The sequence below is a fragment of the Oncorhynchus mykiss genome, chromosome 12 (assembly GCF_057628025.1).
Source record: "Oncorhynchus mykiss isolate SJ-2025 chromosome 12, ASM5762802v1, whole genome shotgun sequence".
Lineage (NCBI taxonomy): Eukaryota > Metazoa > Chordata > Actinopteri > Salmoniformes > Salmonidae > Oncorhynchus > Oncorhynchus mykiss.
The window spans coordinates 44804451-44828095 of NC_143033.1; the positions used below are offsets into that span (position 1 = coordinate 44804451).

A 23645-nucleotide genomic window follows, 5' to 3' on the forward strand; every position below is an offset into this window, starting at 1 on the left:
TAGTTAGATGTTGTATTTCTTCTAAATGTACATGAATGATTCTAAAGGTGTGATATTTCAAAGGATTACTCAATGTTATACATGGCATGCATGTGTCACTTTCTATGTTGCTGTATGATATATTGTAAGTATTATCATTATGTATTATGTATCTGTTTTAACACAAGTTATAAAGGCAAGTGGTTCTGAAATTATTTATGGAACAAAAACCCTCTTAAATCTCTCTCTTTTTCTCTCTCTCTCTCTCGCTAGGCTACCCACCCTGCTCCGTGAGCAAGTGGTACATGCCAACAGCTAACCCATTCTACAAGGGGTGGGGGTTGGTTATTGCTTCGAAGGAGAGACTCCCATATAAACACAATCACAGATGTCTTTGTCCAAGCTGTCTGCCTCTCTCTCTCCCTCTGCCAGATTCTAATCACTAGCACCAGCACTGAGAGAGATGGAGAGAGAGCAGAGAGAAAGAGGGGAGGAAGAGAGAGAAAGAGAGAGAAAGAGAGGGGAGTGAGAGCAAGCAAGAAAGCTGAGAGAGCTGAGAAAGGGGGGAGAGAGAGCAAGCAAGAGAGGGAGAGAGCTAAGAGAGAGGGAGAGAGAGCGATAGCTGTGAAGAGAGAATGAGCAAGAGAGAGTATGTATACTACAGAATCCACTGCCTTCTCTACTATTCCCACATCTCTGTGCTTGTGAACTGGAGCAAGGAGTGAATCTCAGGAGCATGTTTTGCGGGTGTATTTTGGGACTGTCAGCTACAATGTTGGCATGAAATTAAATGAAAAAAGGCTTTGAATCTGTCTGTCTTGGAGGTGGAAAAGAGCTTGGAAACATAGAAAAGCAAACTATTTCATAGACTGAATTGGATTTAACGCAACAAGGAAAATGCTGTCAAACTGGAGTTACAATTAAACCTTAAGGTAAGTTCTAATCTCAACTTCAACAGTCGCAGTGAAGAGGGATACAGCCATGTACAGGTGTTGAACTCCTCTGTGTGTTCTGTGTTATTTTGGTGCTGTCACAAAGGGACATGTTGCAGACCAAAGTATTATGTGTCAATGGTCCAATGGGTTTGCAGGGTCAGCCTGGCCTCAAAGACAAGACGTAACATAGTAATTGTAAATCTGTGACACTCAAATTAGTATGATATGTTACATTTCGTATGGTAGAAGGGTAGAATGTACAGAAACTTGTTACAAATTATGGAGTGAGCCATGATTTACCAAATAATATTTTGAAATAGGAAGCAAAGTACTTTAAACATATATTTTCATTTCAGTCTCTTCCATCTCCACTACCTGAAGTTAATTGTAAGGATTTTTTTCTAATAATAGTGTCAAATTAACAGCTATACAGAAACACTAATGTCAAGGCCTAATTACAGAGGAGGAGCTTTTAGATGCAATTAAAGCTTTCAAATCCGGGAAAACTCCAGGGCTGGAAGGCATACCAGTTCAGGTATATCAAATATTTCTTTATGTTCTCAGAACCGTTATTAACATGTTTTAACCACTCCTATAAAAACGGTAGACTATCAGATACTCAGCAATAAGGTCTGATTTCACTGCTACTGGAACAGCACCCAGGTGGTAAATATAAAGATCCATAAACTGGAGACCCTTTACACTACAGTGTTGTGATGCCAAAATCCTAGCAAAATGAACAGCGCATAGAATTAACAAGGTATTGTCGGATATTATTCATTTTTACATGGATGATACATTGGGGATAATATAAGACAGGTGTCACGTTCGTCATAAGGAGTAGACCAAGATGCAGCGTGGTATGTTTCCATCCTTTATTTTGGAAATGAAAACTTCAAAGAACAAAACAACAAAACGAACAAACGAAACGTGACGCTAATAATAATGCTCACAGGCTACAAGATCCCACAAAGCACAATGGGAAAATGGCTACCTAAATATGATCCCCAATCAGAGACAATGATAAAAAGCTGCCTCTGATTGGGAACCATATCAGGCACCATAGAAATACAATTCCCCTAGATAACCCACCCTAAATCACACCCTGACCCAACCAAAATAGAGAATAAACAGCTCTCTATGGTCAGGGCGTGACAACAGGTACTGAAAACAATAGAACACTATGAAAAATCTGGAAAACCAGGCCTGGTATTAAAGCTGATCTACCCCCTAGGATTTTTAAAAAATACAATAAAAAAACATATAACACATCTATTGCAAATTCGTAGTATATTGTTCACAAATTCATACATACCATACAAAACGTAAGATATCATACTAGATGGAGGGACATAGGGATAGACGTAACATGGTAAACATAAATCTGAGTCCAGGTTGGTGAAGCATCCATTTCAATCAGAATGTATATTAAAAAAAAATGTGTTGTCTAGATTTTGTGTTGCATTGTCATTTAAACAACATTCTCTGACCTGTTGACCTCCCACCATCTTTGTAGTACCATTTGAAAGGTGAAATGTCTATTTTATTCCTAAGTAAACCATGACACCCATCCTGTATTCAAGAGCATGTTGTGTTTCATTGTTCAACCGATGGCGGGCACAACACACAACCTTAGATGATGTTAAACAGAATCTAAGCTACAACATATGTGAATATGGAAAACAAATCTGAGGTCACGCATGAAGATAAAAGAAAATAGATACTCTTTATTAAAAATATATATATTTTCAGAAATTATAAAATGGTTAGACAACCCTGTTTGTAAGCTTTTAAATTATATCAAACTCAACAGTTTATATTTTTCTGCGATGATGACATGGATGTCTCATGGTATGCAAAATGGGTTAACTTTGAGCTCTTTTATCTCTTGATTGTTTTGGCATTCAAGAACAAAAAGTCACTTTCTGAGCACTTCTACAATGGGTAATGTGTATGGAAGGTTTTGTTCAAATGGACTTAGCTAGCAGGCTAAAAGTGTAACCCAACACTTACACTGAGCAAAAGGGTCCATATCAGGGGACATCTTTACATGTTTTTGATATTCTAAAGATATTCTAAACAATTTCTAATACATGTTTTGAGTTTTCTGGATATGCACCAAATCCTGACAAATTCTGAATCCAGCTGTGTCTTTTAGATATAGCATACAGTGCCTTCAGAATGTATTCACACCCCTTGACTTTTTCCACATTTTGTTGTGTTACAAAGTTGGATTAAAAGGGATTTAATTATCATATTTGGTCAACAATCTACACAAAATACTCTGTAATGTCAAAGTGGGAGAAAAATTCTAACATATTAATGAAAATAAAACACTAATATATTTTGATTAAACACATTTGGCAGCGATTAGAGTCTTTTTGTGTACATTTCTAAGAGATTTTCACACAATTGTACAATAATTTGCCCATTATTCTGTTTATAATTCTTCAAGATCTGTCATGTTGGTTGTTGATCGTTGCTAGAAAGCCATTTTCAAGTTTTGCCATAGATTTTCAAGCCAATGTAAGTCAAAACTGTAACTAGTCCACTCAGGGACATTCAATGTCGTCTTGGCAAGCAACTCCAATGTAGATTTGGCCATGTGTTTTAGGTTATTATCCTGCTAAAAGGTGAATTCGTCTCCCAGTGTCTGTTAGAAAGAAGACTGAAGCAGGTTTTCCTCTAGCATTTTACCTGTGCTTAGCTCTATTCTGTTTCATTTTATCATCAAAAAAACTCCCTTGTCCTTGCTGATGACAAGCATAACCATAACATGATGCAGCCACCGCCATGCTTGAAAATATGACGAGAGGTACTCCGTGATGTGTTGTCGCCAAAATAATGCTTTGTATTCAGGACCAAAATTGTATTTCTTTGCCAAATTTTTGACAGTATTTCTTACATGCCTTGTTGCAAACAGGATGCATGTTTTAGAATATTTGTATTCTGTACAGGGTTCCTACTTTTCATTTTGTCATTTAGGTTAGTATTGTGGAGTAACTACAATGTTGTTGATCCATCCTCAGTTTTCTCATATCACAACCGTTAAACTGCAACGGTTTTAAAAGTGAAATCCCTGAGCAGTTTCCTTCCTCTCCAGCAACTGAGTTAGGAAGGGCACCTGTATCTTTGTATTGACTGGGTGTATTGATACACCATCCAAAGCGTAATTAATAACTTCAGCATGCCCAAAGGGATATTCAGTGTCTGCTTTTTTATTTATAGGGTTACCAATCGGTACCCATCTTTGCGATGCATTGTAAAACCTTCCTGGTCTTTGTGGTTGAATCTTTGCTTGAAATGCACTACTCAATTCAGAGACCTTACATATAACTGTATATATGGGGTACAGAGACAGGGTAGTCATTCAAGAATTATGCTAAACACTATTATTGCACACAGACTGAGTCGATGCAACTTATTATGTGATTTGTGAAACATATTTTTACTCCTGAACCTATTTAGGCTTGCCATAACAGGGTGGTTGAATACTTTTCAGCTTTTTAATTTCTACAAACTAAATTACACTTTGACATCATATGTGTGTAGATCAGTAACACAAAATCTCAATGTAATCCATTTTAAATTCTGTCTGTAACACAACACAATGTGGAAAAAGTAAAAGGGTGTGAATACTTTCTGAAGGCACTGTATATGATATTGGGATTACTAATATCACACAAGCATTTTCTACGGCCGGAAATGGACTCATTCAATATCCTGAGATATGTGACATCCTATTTTCTCTCTTCATGTTGACAAATACTAACTGTATATGTAGCATATCTGTGTTTTCTCAGCACCTTCAAGATAGGAAGCTATATTGAGTCCAGATATGCATCTCTTGGCTAAGGTCCATATCCAAATCTTTATATGTTTTTTGATATGCTGAAAATAAGGACGATTTCTGCTGCATTTCTGAGTTTTCAGTACATGCTCAATAATTTGACAAATATGAAATCCATATTTTTCTTTCATGCACAAATCATTTTTGGATTCCCTCCAGATAACAGACATGGTATGACCAGATATGGACTAATTGGCTATTATGAGATAGGACTATATGGACATCCCATTTTCTCTATATGTTGACAAATACTGCCAGTAGTACAGTGCATTTGGAAATTATTCGTTACATTACAGCCTTTTTCCCCTCATCAATCTACATACACACAGTACCCCATAATGACAAAGGGAAAAGAGGTTTTTAGAAATCTGGGCAAATTTATTAGAGATAAAAACATAAATACCTTATTTACATAAGTATTCAGACTCTTTGCTATGAGACTCAAAGTTGAGCTCAGGTTCATCCTGTTTCCTTTGATCATCCTTGAGATGTTTCTACAACTAGATTGGAGTCCACCTGTAGAAATGAAATTGATTGGACATGATTTGGAAAGGCACACAGCTGTCTATATAAGGTCCCACAGTTCTCAATGAATGTCAGAGCAAAAACCAACCCATGAGGTTGAAGGAATTGTCCGTAGAGCGTAGAGACATGATTGTGTCGAGACACAGGTCTGGGGAAGGGTACCAAAAAATGTCTGCAGCATTGAAGGTCCCCAACTCTTCCTAGAGCTGGCCGCCCGGCAAAACAAAGCTATCGGGGAGAAGGGCCTTGGTCAGGAGGTGACCAAGAACCTGATGGTCACCCTGAGAAAGCTTCAGAGTTCCTCTGTAGAAATGGGAGTACCTTCCAGAAGGACAACCATCTCTGCAGCACTTTATGGTAGAGTGGCCAGACGGAATGGAAACACTTATCTCCCTCACTAGCTTTAAGCACCAGCTGTCAGAGCAGCTCACAGATTACTGCACCTGTACATAGCCCACCTATAATTTAGCCCAAACAACTACCTCTTTCCCTACTGTATTTAATTAATTAATTTATTTTGCTCCTTTGCACCCCATTATTTTTTATTTCTACTTTGCACATTCTCCCATTGCAAATCTACCATTCCAGTGTTTTACTTGCTATATTGTATTTACTTTGCCACCATGGCCTTTTTGCCTTTACCTCCCTTATCTCACCTCATTTGCTCACATCGTATATAGACTTGTTTATACTGTATTATTGACTGTATGTTTGTTTTACTCCATGTGTAACTCTGTGTCGTTGTATGTGTCGAACTGCTTTGCTTTATCTTGGCCAGGTCGCAATTGTAAATGAGAACTTGTTCTCAACTTGCCTACCTGGTTAAATAAAGGTGAAATCAAATAAAATAAATAAATAAATTCACTCCTTGGTAAAAGGCACTTGACAGCCTGCTTGGAGTTTGCCAAAAGGCACCTAAATGACGCTGACCATGAGAAACCAAGATTGAACGCTTTGGCCTGAATGCCAAGCATAACGTCTGGAGGAAACCTGGCACCATCCCTACAGTGAAGCATGGGGGTGACAGCCTCATGCTGTGGGGATGTTTTTCAGTGGCAGGAACTGGTAAACTAGTCAGGATCGAAGGAAAGATGAACGGAGCAAAGTACAGAGAGATCCTTGATGAAACCTGTTCCAGAGCGCCCAGGACCTCTGACTGGGATGAAGGCTCACCTTCCAACAGGACAACGACCCTAAGCACACAGCCAAGACAATGCATGAATGGCTTCGGGACCAGTCTCTAAATGTCCTTGAGTGGCCCAGCTAGAGCCCGGACTTGAAATCGATCTAACGTCTCTGGAGAGACCTGAAAATAGCTATGCAGCGACGCTCCCCATCCAACCTGACAGAGCTTGAGAGGATCTATAGAGAAGAATGGGAGAAACTCTCCAAATACAGCTTGTTGATTCATACCCAAGAAGACTTGAGGCTGTAATCACTGCCTAAGGTGCTTCAACAAAGTACTGAGTAAAGGGTCTGAATACTTATGTAAATGTCATATTTCAATTTTTTATTTGTAATACATTTGTAAAAAAAAAAAAAAGTTTATGCTTTGACATGATGAGGTATTGTGTTTATTGTGTTTAGATGAGGCAAAAACATTTTATTTAATCCATTTTAGAATAAGGTTGTGCTGTAACAAAATCAGGAAAAAGTCAAGGGGTCTTTTACTTATACTTACCAAATGCACTGTATATTTTCTCAGCAAATATAATGCATATGCTCTTGTCTGAGGTCCATATCAGGATTTTGATATGCTAAACAATAGGTGGTGGGCCATAGCAAGCTACAGTATCTGCTTTTGTTTTCGAGATGTTCAGTCTCTGTCAAGGTAGGAGCTGGTTTTTACATACTGTGTATATTTATTTATTTATATTTATTTTGCTATTGTAACACGCGTTGGGGAGAATTCTATTGTCCCTTTCAGGAGCCCAGGCTTTTGCCGTAGATGGTAGAGTTCTCGTCTCTGGACCACACAAGCTTTAGATTGCATTCTGCTAAGGCACTTGTCTTTCTCTACATTGGTCATCTCCATTACTAACCATGCTGGGATCCTTTTGATATGCCTATGGAACCTGGGTACACAAATTCTCCTAGAGAGAAGGGGGAATACTGAAGCATGCGTTGATGACATTTCTACAGTCTCCATCAGAGGCCCCGGCTTTTGCCATAGATGGTAAAACTCTCCTTTCTGAAATGCAACATTGTAAGATTGTGCCCTCCACGGCACTTGATATACACTAAACAAAAATGTAAACACAATATGCAACAATTTGAAAGATTTTACTGAGTTACAGTTCATATAAGGAAATCAGTCACTTGAAATACATGAATTAGGCACTGATCTATGGATTTCACATGACTGGAAATACAGATATGCATCTGTTGGTCACAGATACAGTACGTTCAAAATAAATGTAGGGGAATGGATCAAAAAACCAGTCAGTATCTGCTGTGACCACCATTTACCTCATGCAGTGTGACACATCTCCTTTGCATAGAGTTGATCAGGCTGTTGATTGTGGCCTGTGGAATATTGTCCCACTCCTCTTCAATGTCTGTGCAAAGTTACTGAATATACTGTATGCAGGAACTGGGACACCCTGTCGATCCAGAACATCCCAAACATGCTCAATGTGTGAAATGTCTGGTGAGTATGCAGGCCATGGAAGAACTGGGACATTTTTAACTTCCAGGAATTGTGTACAGATCCTTGCGACATGGAGCCGCACGTTATCATGCTGAAACATGAGGTGATGGCGACGGATGAATGGCACAACAATGGGCCTCAGGATTTTGTCACAGTTTCTATGTGCATTCAAATGTCCATCGATAAAATGAAATTGTGTTCGTTGTCCATAGCTTATGCCTGCCCATACCATAAGCACAATCCAGGCTGTATCACATCCGGCCATGATTGGGAGTCCCATAGGGCGGCACACAATTGGCCCAGCGTCGTCCGGGTTTGGCCGGAGTAGGCCATCATTTGTAAATAATAATTTGTTCTAAACTGACTTGCCTAGTTAAATAAAGGTTCTATTATTTATTTTTTTAAACACCGCCACCATGAGGCACTCTATTCACAACGTCACTATCAGCAAACCGCTCACCCACACAACGCTATACACACTGTCTGCCATTTGCCAGGTATAGTTGAAACCGGGATTCATCCGTGAAGAGCACACTTCTCCAGCATGCCAGTGGCCATCGAAGGTGAGCATTTGCACACTGAAGTCGGTTACAACTCCGAACTTCAGTCAGGTCAAGACCTTGCACTCTTAGAAAAAAAGGTTCCAAAAGGGTTCTTTGACTGTCCCCATAGGAGAACCCTTTTTGGGTCCAGGTAGAACCTTCTGTGAAAAGGGTTCTATGTGGAACCCAAAAGGGTTCTACCTGGAACTGAAAGGGTTCTATATGGAACCTAAAAGGGTTCCAGCAGAAGAACCCTTTTAGGTTACAGATAGCACCTTTTTTTCTAAGATTGTGATGAGCTTCCCTGAGACACAAATTAGATTCTTTGGATGTGCAAACCCACAGTTTCATCATCTGTCCGGATGGCTGGTCTCAGACTATCCAGCAGGTGAAGAAGCCGGATGTGGAGGCCCTGGGCTCGCGTGGTTTCATGTGGTCTGCGGTTGTAAGACCGGTTAGATGTACTGCCAAATAATTCTCTAAAACGACTTTAGAGGCAACTTAGTTTAGATAAATTAACATTCAATTATTTGGCAACAGATCTGATGGACATTCCTGCAGTCAGCATTCAAATTGCAACCTCCCTCAAAACTTGAGACATCTGTGACATTGTGTTGTGTGTCTTGTGCACATATTAGAGTGGTATTTTACTGCCCACCGCACAAGGTGCACCTGTGTAATGATCAAGCTGTTTAATCAGCTTCTTGATATGCCACACCTCTCAGTTGAATTAATTATCTTGGCAAAGGAAAAACGCTCACTAACAGGGATGTAAACAGAGAGAATTAAGCTTTTTGTGCATTTGGAACATTTCTAGGATCTTTTATTTCAGCTCATGAAACATGGGACCAACGCTTCACATGTTGCGTTAATATTTTTGTTCAGTATAAATTGATTGGTAAGTCAATGTATACGATCTCAACAAATTTCTGTACCTTGCTTTGTGCATGGGGGCAATGTCATGCTGAAACAGCCTTCCCCAAACTGTAGCCACAAAGTTGGAAGCACAGAATAGTCTAGAATGTCATTGCATACTGTAGCATTAAGATTTCCCTTCAGTGGAACTAAGAGGCTTAGCCCGAACCATGAAAACCAACCACAGACCATTATTCCTCCTCCACCAAACTTTAAAGTTGGCACTATGCATTGGGGCAGGTAGCATTCTTCTGGCATCCGCCACACCCAGATTCACCAGATGGTGAAGCGTGATTTATCACTTCAAAGCACGTGTTTCCACTGCTCCAGAATCCAATGGCTGCGAGCTTTACACCACTCCAGCTGACGATTGGCATTGCGCATGGTGATCTTAGGCTTGTGTGTGGCTGCTCGGCCATGGAAACCCATTTCATGAAGCTCCCGACGAACAGTTATTGTACTGACGTTGCTTCCAAAGGCAGTTTGGAACTTGGTATTTAAATTTGTATTTTTTTATTTTTATTAATTTCACCTTTATTTAACCAGGTAGGCTAGTTGAGAACAAGTTCTCATTTACAACTGCGACCTGGCCAAGATAAAGCAAAGCAGTGCGACAAAAACCACACAGTTACACATGGGATAAACAAAGGTACAGTCAATAACACACTAGAAAAATCTGTATACAGTGTGTGCAAATGAAGTAAGGAGGTAAGACAATAAAAATGCCAATAGTGGCAAAGTAATTACAATTTAGCAATTTACACTCGATTGATATATGTGCAGATGAGGATGTGCAAGTAGAAATACTGGTCTGCAAAAGAGCAGAAAAACAAAAGCATATAGACCATTGAGCTGAGATAAGGCGGAGCTTTACCTAGCAAAGACTTATAGATGACCTGGAGCTAGTGGGTTTGGCAACGAATATGTAGCGATAGTGAGTGTTGCAACCGATGACAGACGATTTTTACACTCTACGCGCTTCAGCCCTCAGGGGTCACGTTCTGTGACCTACCTCTTCGCGGCTCTTCACAATAACAGCACTTACAGTTGACCGTGGCAGCTCTAGCAGGGCAGACATTTTATGAACTGACTTGTTGGAAAGGTGGCATTCTATGACAGAATGCCACGTTGAAAGTCACCGAGCTCTTCAGTCAGACCATTCTACTGCCAATGTTTGTGCATGGAGATTTCATGGCTGTGTGGTCGATTTTATACACCTGTCAGCAACGGGTGTAGCTAAAATAGCCAAATCCACTAATTTGAAGGGGTGACCACATACTTTTTTATATATAGTGTATGAAACGTACATTATGGAAAACATGTGTCTCACTTAGTCATAGTTAGTAGAATAACTGTCACACCCTGACCATAGTTTACTTTGTATGTTTCTATGTTTTGGTTGGTCAGGGTGTGATCTGAGTGCATTCTATGTTACATGTCTAGTTTGTCCAGTTCTATGTTCGGCCTGATATGGTTCTCAATCAGAGGCAGGTGTTCGTCATTGTCTCTGATTGGGAACCATATTTAGGTAGCCTGGTTTTCACTGTGTGTTGGTGGGTGATTGTTCCTGTCTATGTGTTTTCACCAGAGAGGCTGTTTAGGTTTTCGTTACTTACGTTTATTTATTTTGCAGTGTTTGTATTGATTCGTGTTTTACGTTTGTTTATTAAAACATGGATCGAAATCTACACGCTGCATTTTGGTCCGACTCTCCTTCACATACAGGTAACCGTTACAATAACGAATGTATTGGCAAGATTTTTGCACCGTCAACTTTTAAAAGGTTAGAAAAGTTTATAATTTGAACTAGCTATAGCTTTCGTATTCCCTCTGGATAAAGACATGCAAACCACAAGATAAAAGCACTGCACCTAGCTGCAAGAATATATTTTCTGCTGCAGAGTTTGCAACTGTTATATTTTTATTAGGGTGCCACAAATTAATGCGTAAACGGTGTGGTTGAACTGACAACTGGATAAACCAAGTGAGAACCTGTTCAGAAAATACCTCAAAGAAGTTAAAGGGGATTTTCACACTGGTTCTTCCACAGCATATAACCATTACTATATATACAACATTACAATTTATTCATAAACATACAAATTACAACAATTTTGAAGGTTCTACTTCCTGTGTATTGGTTACTTTAAACCACCAACACGTAGTAATCTCAGATCTTCTCTAGGCCAACATGTTTTGTCATCATGCCTGTGTGGTGTTCTGTGTCTGGCTATGCTAATTACAAACAAGTGCAAAAATGTGTTATCTTTAACCGTTCTACCTACCAGAGATTTACCCCGATGCAGCCAGTGGCTTGAGGCTATCAAGAATGATGCTTACAATGACCAAAGACTATCAGAGGGATTTTCAGACTGAACTGAAGGGGAATACATAGACGACATCTGGGAAGTGATGCGTTTTGCCTTCACAACAACACAGAATATTCTCGATTAGAGGTCGCGTAACATTAGCTAGCATTTTACCGTAGCTGGACTATATAAATCATATCGCTAGCCAGCTAACTTTTGGATACACACGCTCAATCAATTTAGCCTATGCCGTGTTAGTCACTGCTAGACAACTAGTAATCATCTGCAGAGTAAATATCTTTGTTGTATTTTTGACTAAAGTTCGCTAACGTAAGTATGTTAACTTTAGCAAAGAAGAGTGGCTCTATCTGGTAGCCATCTATTCCACCCTTGTCTGGAAAACACTTACTAAAAATGGAATTGTCAATTTAGCTAACTCACTCTCTGTTGGTAGCAATGATGAACGTATATAAATCGTCTATGGTTGATTAGTTCGTTCTCAGCTGGCTAACAATCTTGCTGCCAATTTGGTGATGCTAGCTAGCTAATAGCAAGCTGACAACATTGAAATGTCCATGTGCTAAGCTAGCCAGTCTAATAGAGATCAATACAATTAGTAGGGTGGTTCAATTGTGTGTTTTGTGGCATGTGTTTCCAATCATTAGCTCTGCACAAGGTGAAGGTAAGTTGGCTAAAATGTTCACAAGCTGATGGCTGAGACAGCTCAATTTAGAGTAAGCATGGCATAAACATGAATTGTGTGGTGTTTGAATGGGTTTGTGTTTGTGTTATGGGGTTACATGTGGTTAGATGTAGCCTGAGGAGTACCTTCCAGACCATCAATTTAGTCTACCCCTTTTCCCTTTTTACTGTTTCTCTTTGTAAAACTCAGGTTATCTGGAGTCATTCCACAGTGCCCTGCTGAAAAATACCCAAAAGCGGTGGCATTTTGGGTACACGAGCATGAGGGAGGGGGCACACCTTGCTGTTATGGGGCACAACAAGAGTGTGGGACAAAAACGAGCAAGGGACACTGAAAGGTATAAAATCAAGACTACAACAGTAATGGCACAACCACCTCATTCTTCACTCTGCAGATTCTCAACACACAATACAAAGACTAAAAGCTCATGTCATGAGCTACTATTGACAAGAATGATCTGTTAAAGTCAATGGAATGGAGGAGGTTTACAGATAAGTCTTTGAGATGAGGAAGGGGGGTTTGGTTGTGCACAGTTGTGCTTAGAGATAGTAAATGTATTGTTGTGTATGATAAAGATTGAAAGGTGCCATTTCTCCCTTTTCCCATAAACAACAATAGATACTGTGTAAGAACTGTTCACCCATGACTGTGTGGCCATGCACACCTCCAACTCAATCATCAAGTTTGCAGGCGACACTACAGTGGTAGGCTTGATTACCAACAACGACAAGATGGAATACAGGGAGGAGGTGAGGGCCCTCGGAGTGTGGTGTCAGGAAAATAACCTCACACTCAACGTCAACAAAACGAAGGAGATGATTGTGCACTTCAGGAAACAGCAGAGGGAGCACCCCCCTATCCACATCAACGGGACAGTAGTGGAGAACGTGGAAAGTTAAGTTCCTCAGTGTACACATCACGGACAAATTGAAATGGTCCACCCACCCAGACAGAGTGGTGAAGAAGGTGCAACCACGCCTCTTCAACCCCATGACTACACAACCGTATGGCTCTCCAGAGGGTAGTGCGGTCTGCACAACGCTTCACCTGGGGGCAAACTACCTGCCCTCCAGGACACCTACATCACCCGATGTCACTGCCTGTTCACCCCGCTATCATCCAGAAGGCTATGTCAGTACAGGTGCATCAAAGCTGCGACCGAGAGACTGAAAACAGCTTCTATCTCAAGGCCATCAGACTGTTAAACAGCCATCACAAACAGAGTGGCTGCTGCCAACATACTGACTCAAATCTCTAGTCAATTTATTAATTGGATGTAATACTTGTATCACAAGTCACTTTAAACAATGCCACTTTATATAATGATTACATACCCTACATTACTCATCTCCTATGTATATACTGTACTCTATACCATCTACTGCATCTTGCATATTTTCGCACGGCCATCGCTCATCCATATATTTATATGCACATATTGTTATACATCCCTTTACACTTGTATGTGTATAAGGTCCAGTGGGGCAAAAAAGTATTTAGTCAGCCACCAATTGTGCAAACTCTCCCACTTAAAAAGATGAGAGAGGCCTGTAATTTTCATCATAGGTACACATCAACTATGACAGAAAAAATGAGAAAAAAAATCCAGAAAATTACATTGTAGAATTTTTAATGAATTTATTTGCTAATTATGGTGGAAAATAAGTATTTGGTCACCTACAAACAAGCACGATTTCTGGCTCTCACAGACCTATAACTTCTTCTTTCAGAGGCTCCTCTGTCCTCCACTCGTTACCTGTATTAATGGCACCTGTTTGAACTTGTTATCAGTATAAAAGACAGCTGTCCACAACCTCAAACAGTCACACTCCAAACTCCACTATGGCCAAGACCAAAGAGCTGTCAAAGGACATCAGAAACAAAATTGTAGACCTGTACCAGGCTGTGGAGACTGAATCTGCAATAGGTAAACAGCTTGGTTTGAAGAAATCAACTGTGGGAGCAATTATTAAGAAATGGAAGACATACAAGACCACTGATAATCTCCCTCGATCTGGGGCTCCACGCAAGATCTCACCCCATGGGGTCAAAATCACAAGAACGGTGAGCAAAAATCCCAGAACCACACGGGGGGACCTAGTGAATGACCTGCAGAGAGCTGGGACCAAAGTAACAAAGCCTACCATCAGTAACACACTACGCCGCCAGGGACTCAAATCCTGAAGTGCCAGACGTGTCCCCCTGCTTAAGCCAGTACATGTCCAGGCCCGTCTGAAGCATTTGGATGATCCAGAAGAAGATTGGGAGAACGTCATATGGCCAGATGAAACCGAAATATAACTTTTGGGTAAAAACTCAACTCGTCTTGTTTGGAGGTCAAAGAATGCTGAGTTGCATCCAAAGAACACCATACCTACTGTGAAGCATGGGGGTGGAAACATCATGCTTTGGGGGTGTTTTTCTGCAAAGGGACCAGGACGACTGATCCATGTAAAGGAAAGAATGAATGGGGTCATGTATCGTGAAATTTTGAGTGAAAACCTCCTTCCATCAGCAAGGGCATTGAAGATTAAACGTGGCTGGGTCTTTCAGCATGACAATGATCCCAAACACACCGCCCGGGCAACGAAGGAGTGGCTCCGTAAGAAGCATTTCAAGCACCCCAAAACATCACTGCTCTAGAGGAGATCTGCATGGAGGAATGGGCCAAAATACCAGCAACAGTGTGTGAAAACCTTGTGAAGACTTACAGAAAAGGTTTGACTTCTGTCATTGCCAAAAAAGGGTATATAACAAAGTATTGAGATAATAGATAGTATTGACCAAATACTTATTTTCCACCATAATTTGCAAATACAGTGCCTTGCGAAAGTATTCGGCCCCCTTGAACTTTGCGACCTTTTGCCACATTTCAGGCTTCTTCCAACAAGACAATGATCCAAAACATAAAGCAAAATCTACAATGGAATGGTTCAAAAATAAACATATCCAGGTGTTAGAATGGCCAAGTCAAAGTCCAGACCTGAATCCAATCGAGAATCTGTGGAAAGAATTGAAAACTGCTGTTCACAAATGCTCTCCATCCAACCTCACTGAGCTCGAGCTGTTTTGCAAGGAGGAATGGGAAAACATTTCAGTCTCTCGATGTGCAAAACTGATAGACATACCCCAAGCGACTTACAGCTGTAATCGCAGCAAAAGGTGGCGCTACAAAGTATTAACTTAAGGGGGATGAATAATTTTGCACGGCCAATTTTTCAGTTTTTGATTTGTTAAAAAAGTTTGAAATATCCAATAAATGTCGTTCCACTTCATGATTGTGTCCCACTTGTTGTTGATTCTTCACAAAAAAATACAGTTTTATATCTTTATGTTTGAAGCCTGAAATGTGGCAAAAGGTCGCAAAGTTCAAGGGGGCCGAATACTTTCGCAAGGCACTGTAGATTCAATAAAAATCCTTCAATGTGATTTTCTGGATTTTGTTTTCTCATTTTGTCTGTCATAGTTGAAGTGTAGCTATGATGAAAATTACAGGCCTCTCTCATCTTTTTAAGTGGGAGAACTTGCACAATTGGTGGCTGACTAAATACGTTTTTGCCCCACCGTGGTTGTTGTGAAATTTTTAAATTACTTGTTAAATTTTACTGCACTGTTGGAACTAGAAGTACAAGCATTTCACTACACTCGCATTAACATCTGCTAACCATATGTATGTGACCAATAAAAATGTATTTGAACTGCCCTCCTTGGACTTTTCACACCTTCTGCAGCCCCCCAGCCCATTCACTTTGACTTATCTTTCCTCTCAAAAGCAGTTCCCAATATTGTGTCTAAACAGTATGTAGTATGTTTGTTGCCCTACGTCTCTTCCACAAAAAGGGTAAAATAGTAGCACTGTAAACATGTCTTTCCAGGTGACGGCAATACCAGCAAAGGTACTGCAAAAGGTCCAAACAGTTGGTAGTTAAGAGGGTAAGGTCAACGAGCCCTACATCACTTCCGGCAGAGTCTTATCCAGCTGTGCGTACACCGCAGACAGACCATGCCACCACAAGCACAAAGAGTCTGCACTTCCACAGCCCATCATGCCAAACACCATTGCCAGTGTACCAAAGCCAGATAAAGAACAGTGTGTCTCAGTGTGTGGATAATTTCTATATATAAGCTGTTCTGATGCTTGGATTTCAGGCAAACAAGTTCAATCTTGGTTTCATTAGACCAGAGAATCTTGTTTCTCATGGTCTGACTGTCCTTTAGGTGCCTTTTGGCAAACTCCAAGCGGGCTGTCATGTGCCTTTTACTGAGTGGCTTCCGTCTGGCCACTCTACCATAAAGGCCTGATTGGTGGAGTGCTGCAGAGATGGTTGTCCAGTAAGGTTCTCCCATCTCCACAGAGGACCTCTGGACCTCTCTGAGTGACCATCGAGTTCTTGGTCACCTCCCTGAAGAGGGCCCTTCTACCCCGATTGCTCAGTTTGGCCGGGCAGACAGCTGTAGGAAGAGTCTTGGTGTTTCCAAACTTATTTCATTTAAGAATGATGGGGGGCACTGTGTTCTTGGGGACCTTTTTGACACAATCCTGTCTCGGAGATCTACGGACAATTCCTTTGACCTCATGGCTTGGTTTTTGCTCTGACATGCATTGTCAACTGTGGGACCTTATGTAGACAGGTGTGTGCCTTTCCAAATCATGTCCAATCAATTTAATTTTCTACAGGTGGACTCCAAGCAAGTTGTCGAAACATCTCAAGGATGATCAATGGAAACAGGATGCACCTGAGCTCAATTTCAGGTAGCAAAGGGTCTGAAAACGTATGTAAATAATGACAAAGCGAACCTGTTTTTGCTTTGTTATTATGGGGTATTGTGTGTAGATTGATGATTTTTTATTTTATACATTTATAATAAGGCTGTAATATAACAAAATGTGGAAAAGGGGAAGGGGTCTGAATGCTTTCCGAATGCAGTGTGTGTGTGTGTGTGTGTGTGTGTGTGTGTGTGTGTTAAATATACAGTTGAAGTCAGAAGTTTACAAACACTTAGGTTGGAGTCATTATAACTTGATTTTCAACCCCTCCACAAATTTATTGTTAACAAACTATAGTTTTGGCAAGTCAGTTAGGACATCTACTTTGTGCATGACACAAAGTAATTTTTCCAACAATTGTTTACAGACAGAATATTTAACTTAGAATTCACTGTATCACAATTCCAGGGGGTCAGAAGTTTACATACACTAAGTTGACTGTGCCTTTAACCAGCTTGGAAAATTCCAGACAATTATGTCATGGCTTTAGAAGCTTCTGATAGGCTAATTGGCATCATTTGAGTTAGTTGGAGGTGTACCTGTGGATATATTTCAAGGCCTACCTTCAAACTCAGTGCCTCTTTGCTTGACATCATGGGAAAATCATAAGAAATCAGCCAAGACCTCAGAAAAAAAATTGTAGACCTCCACAAGTCTGGTTCATGCTTGGGAGCAATTTCCAAATGCCTGAAGGTACCACGTTCATCTGTACAAACAATAGTACGCAAGTATAAACACCATGGGACCACACAGCCGTCATACCTCTCAGGAGGGAGACGTGTTCTGTCTCCTAGAGAGGAACGTACTTTGGTGCAAGCGGTGCAAATGAATCCTAGAACAACAGCAAAGGACCTTGTGAAGATGCTGGAGGAAACCGGTACAAAAGTATCTATAGCCACAGTAAAACGAGTCCTATATCGACATCGAGTCCTTCCCTGCACAGCAAGGAAGAAGCTACTGCTCCAAAACCGGCATAAAACAGCCAGACTACGGTTTGCAACTGCATATGGGGACAAAAATCATACTTTTTGGAGAAATTTAATCTGGTCTGATGAAACAAAAATAGAACTGTTCGGCCATAATGACAATCGTTATGTTTGGAGGAAAAAGGGATATGCTTGCAAGCCGAAGAACACCATCCCAACCGTGAATCACGGGGGTGGCAGCATCACGTTGTGGTGGTACTTTGTTGCAGGAGGGACTGGTGCACTTCACAAAATAGATGTCATCATGGGAGGGAAAATTATTTGGATATATTAAAGCAACATCTCAAGACATCAGTCAGGAAGTTAAAGCTTGGTCGCAAATGGGTCTTCCAAATTGACAATGACCCCCAAACATACTTCCAAAGTTGTGGCAAAAAGGACAAGTCAAGGTATTGGAGTGGCCATCACAAAGCTCTGACCTCAATCCTATAGAAAATATGTGGGCAGAACTCAAAAAGTGTGTGTGAGCAAGGAGGCCTTCAAACCTGACTCAGATACACCAGCTCTGTCAGGAGGAATGGGCCAAAATTCACCAAACTTATTGTGGGAAGCTTGTGGAAGGCTACCCAAAACGTTTGATCCAAGTTAAACAATTAAATGGCAATGCTACCAAATACTAATTGAGTGTATGTAAACTTCCCACTGGGAATGTGATGAAAGCAATGAAAGCTGAAATAAATCACTCTCTACTATTGTACTGACATTTCACATTCTTAAAATAAAGTGGTGATCCTAACTGACCATAGACAGGGGATTTTTACAAGGATTAAATGTCAGGAATTGTGAAAAACTGAGTTTAAATGTATTTGGCTATGTAAACTTCCGAAACATGACTCCCTCAGGACATGCTGTCGGAGTCGATACAGCCTCCAGGATTCTTTGAGTCGCGCCGACAGAAATAAACAACTCCCTGGGAAAAAGAAGGGCGGGGTTTGTATGTTTCATGATTAACGACTCATGGTGTAATTGAAACAACATACAGAAAATTAAGTCCTTTTGTTCACCTGACCTAGAATTCCTCTTAATCAAATGCCGAGAATTCTCGTCGGTTATTGTTACAGCCATGTATATCCCCCCTCAAGCTGATACCACGACGGCGCTCAAAGAACTTCACTGGACTATGCAAACTGGAAACCCTATATCCTGAGGATACATTTATTGTAGCTGGGGATTTTAACAAAGCAAATTTGATTTTAGCAACTTTGCAGCTACTTTTAGGTACTTAGCATTTTAGCAAACCCTTCCCCTAAACCTTTAACTCTAACCCTAACCTTTACCATTTAACCTAACTCATAACTCTAACCCTATCTAACGTTAGCCACCTAGCTATTTGCCATTTGCTTACCTTTATTTAACTAGTCAAGTCAGTTAAAAACAAACTCCTATTTACGATGATTGCCTACCCCAGCCAAATCCAGACGACGCTGGGCCAATTGTGCACCGTTCTATGGGACTCCTGACACAGTCTGGAGTCAAACCAGGGTGTCTGTAGTGATGCCTCTAGCACTGCTAGGCAATGCCTTAGACCGCTGCGCCACCCGGGAGCCCAATATACTGTACATTTTCAAAATCCGTAACGTATTGCACGAATTACAATTCGTAACATTGTATGAATTGTATGAATTGCAATATGTAACTGTCACGACTTCTGTCGAAGTCGGCTCCTCTCCTTGCTCGGGCGACGTTCGCCAATCGACGTCACTGGCTTTCTTTTTTCATCGCCGCTCCATTTGTTTTGTCTTGTTCCATACACACCTGGTTTTCATTCCCTAATCACACCGCATGTATTTAGTCCTCTGTTCCCCTTCATGTCTTTGTGTGAAATTGTTTTCTGTTATGTGAGTATTGTCATTCGCCAGAATTTTGTTTGTGTTCCGTGTTTTGGGAACGTTTATGTACTTATGTGCTTTCGTTTGGACCAGAAAAAAAGTGTGCATGTTAACTACACTCTGCTCTCCTGCACCTGACTTCGCCTCCAGTACACACCTGTAACAGAATTTCACACCTACCATGGCTTCAGCAGGAGCAGGTACCCCAGTTAGAGGAGTCGTAACATATTATATGAATTGTAATTCGTAACATATCATACGAAATGGATGATGGACATCCACAAATTAATAAATATCATACAAAGGTAACATACCATACTAATAGAATTCTCCCGGATTTATGCACATTGATTCGGTGCCGGTACCCCCTTTAAATAGCCTCGTTATTGTTGTTTTATTATTACTCTTGAATTTTTTTCACTTTAGTTTATTTAGTAAGTATTTTCTTAACTATTATTTTCCTTAAAACTGCATTCTCTTTTGGCGCATGAACCGCTAGCTGGACCCCTACGACAACATCCGGTGAAATTACAGAGCCCGAAATTCAAAATACAAATATCGTGAAAATACAAGTGTCATACATCATTTAAAAGCACAACTTCTTGTTAATCCCACTGTGAATTTAGTTAAACTACCATACTGCAAAATGTAGTTAAATTACTAGTGGAATTACATGTAGTGAAACTACAACCCAAAACTGGTTGGAATATAGAGCTTTAATCAAGCAAAGCTGTTCTCGCACACTGACGTTTACAAAGCCTTTTTTTTATGAAATGAAATGACAACATTTGTTGAAGATTGTATTATCTTTTGGAATGAGGAAATAAGACACACTTGTCATTCAAAAAGAACCAACAGGCAGAATCAGATTTAGGAGTTTTTCAAGGACACCCTCCTCTCTGTCATCAAGTGTATGTACTCTTATTTTTTTAGCTACTTTCCACCATATCCCATCATGACCCTTTAAAGTTAAATGCTCTTAAAGTTACGTTTTCTTCCAATATCTTCCTTGAAAAAGGAGGAGGGGATGCATGCCTTTTCAAGAAATTGATGCTGTCTCTCTCACCTGTCAGATAAAAGTAATTTCTCTCTCAACTGTCAGAAACTAAATAATAATTTAAAAAATATCACCTGTTGTTTTTTGAGACAAATTCTGAAGAATTTGAACAAATGTTTTATTTTCTGAAGAGGCCATTGAGTCCAGTGTATACACCATTTAATACAATATTCTGGGTGCTCTTTAATTTCACATCGCCATTTTCAGACGCTGTCTATAGACTGATTCAGCCTTTGATTCACTCTGTAATACAGTAGCTTTGATCTCGACTGGTCTTTCACAGGGCAGGGAGTTCGCAGACACTTCCTCCTCTTCCAAAACACCTGCTGCATGCACTCCTCAGAGAAACAACTGCATTCTAATCCCCCTGCCAAAATTATTTAGCTAATTTCCTGTTTGACATTCACTATCAACATGTTCCTCAATCCAATATAGAAATGTCTCACTATATATACTCTCATATAGCCATTTTTTTTTTACAATCTGGGCAACTTCTTATATTAGAGGTTTATTTTTACCATGTCAAATAGGTGGCAATTCAGGGGCTTAAGGATGTCCACTCAGAATGTGGCCCTTAAATAAGGTCAAGTCTCGTCAGAAAATGAAAGCGAATGAAAAGAAATGGCATGACTGTCTGTCTGACTGCCCATGTGACTGTTGATTGTAAGGCAGATAAATTACCTGCATGTTATGTATCACTTATGCATCACAGTTATATAATACCTCATCCCTAAGCAAAAATCCCATTCGGAGGGCTGTTACATTTTTATAGGATTTATCCCATTGTCCCACCATGTGCCCCCTCCCCAACCCCACCCTTTCTGTCAGCTTTCAACAATCCCAGCCTTTGTTTTTGCAATGAGAAGCAGCATTCTTCCAGAAGGATGACCTCTTCTGTCTCCACAGGGACTGGCACTGAGGACACGACCCTGCTTCCCGTGGATTGGATACCTCGCGCTACCCAGATCAGCCTGTTCAGACTCATAGCTCCTCAGTGGGGCAAATCACTTTGTGTAGTTCACTGGGGAAAGAGGAGGAAGCTGACTTTATGGGTCCCTTCCAACAAGTTGGAAATCGCAAATTCAACAATGAGAGGTTTGGAAGGAATCAGTGGCTAACAGCAAGCATTTCAAAGCAACCACTAGCCTGCTATTCAGTGGAGTGGCTGTGTGTTTTTTTCCCCAGAGATTCCACCTTAAATACAGAGAATGCCAGACTTTGATGACAAAGTTTGATGACAAAATTTGCCCACAAAGGACCACCGTGCCACCTTCCTGTTTAAGTGAGCACAGCACAAGGTGAGTCCAAAAATGTCTTGTAACTTTATGCTGCTGCATAAATGATGTAATATGCAAGGGATACATGTATATTGTAGCTAAGAAAGTAATACAATGTATGTATGTTGTGTAGTAAGCTGTTAGTAGCCCATGTGCCTCACCCTAATAATTTGGTCTATTTTCACTAACACTGTATTGTAAACACATTGTTCGTGGCCGGTGTGTGTGCTTGTCTGCAGACTTTTTTTGTACAGCTTTGACAGTGCTACTGTAGTAGTGGTGACGCTTGGCTTGCACGTGCAAATTGAGCACACACAACATTCTATAATAGAATTGTGTTATTTGAAGTGTCAAATTAAAAGCTGATTTAACATGTCAAATGGTGTTATTTGACGTGAATCTTTTTTGACACGCGAAATGGTGTTCAATGTGCCTCACCCTAATAATTTTGTCTATTTTCACTTCTTAATTTCACTTACTGTTCTAACTTGGTGGTGCACATGTAACCTATAACCTGTTTTAGAGAAATGTAATCATCAAATGTCAGAGCTTTCATTGTCTGCTTATACGCCCCTTTTATTTATCCTACGGTTGTGGCTTGGTGTACGCGAAGGACTGTAAGAACGGCCCATGTTCTGAATTCTGTCGCTGTACATTTCAAAAGTGCTGAACAAATGGTTATATTGACTACGTCCATCGTCGCTTGCTCATCAATGTCTTAATCGAAATTATGGATTGCCTCTTATCCCCTTGTCGTCCTCTTATGCCATAGTTTGTGCATCTCAATTGTCAGTAGAAACCACATTTGTGTAAGAAAGTCAGCCATATCAGCTAAGTTTTTTAAATGGCAGTAAATGAGGCTGAATTAACTGTTTCGCTGCCAGACTAGGCTCCGCTGATAACCAGGTGTAGCAGTGGTAAGGTGTTGGGATTGCTGTTGGGACTCTGCTGTTGGGACAGCTTTATATAGGCCCTAACAGTTTGTGGGCACCGTTTGTCACCATTATAGTGCAATTAATGTATTGTTTAGTATTGTGTTGTGTAGTGGCTTTGCTGGCATGCATCCCACTTTTTCTTTTTTTTGCCCCACCAAGATTTACATGCTAAAATCGCCACTGACCATTGGTGATAACAATGAGATAAGACTCAAGAACTGTCAGAAAAGTTAAGAAACCTTTTTGCCTGTCAAGACCTGAACCCAGACAGCTGTCAGTACAGGGTCTGCTACGATTATTTCATTACTGGTAAGTCAAGTCTGATCAATTTCGAGTTTAGTTTAGCTGTTATGTTAATCAGATGTTAACACTGTATACAGTACAT

General features: G+C 40.4%; 1 protein-coding gene across 6 annotated transcripts in view; it reads left to right on the plus strand.

Annotated features, from left to right (window-relative positions):
• Positions 1–317: 317 nt before the first annotated feature.
• The window catches only part of LOC110537644 (galactosylgalactosylxylosylprotein 3-beta-glucuronosyltransferase 1), a 51393-nt gene continuing 28065 nt past the window's right edge, over positions 318–23645 (plus strand). The window contains exons 1-3 of one of the 6 annotated variants that reach the window (XM_090192547.1): positions 410–911; positions 21955–22143; positions 22234–22346. The gene's annotated coding sequence lies outside the window, so the exon portion shown is untranslated. Of the gene's footprint in view, positions 912–21954; positions 22347–23645 lie in introns of all 6 variants that reach the window. The other 5 variants (XM_090192546.1, XM_090192548.1, XM_021623839.3 and 2 more) reach the window with 5 other exon arrangements.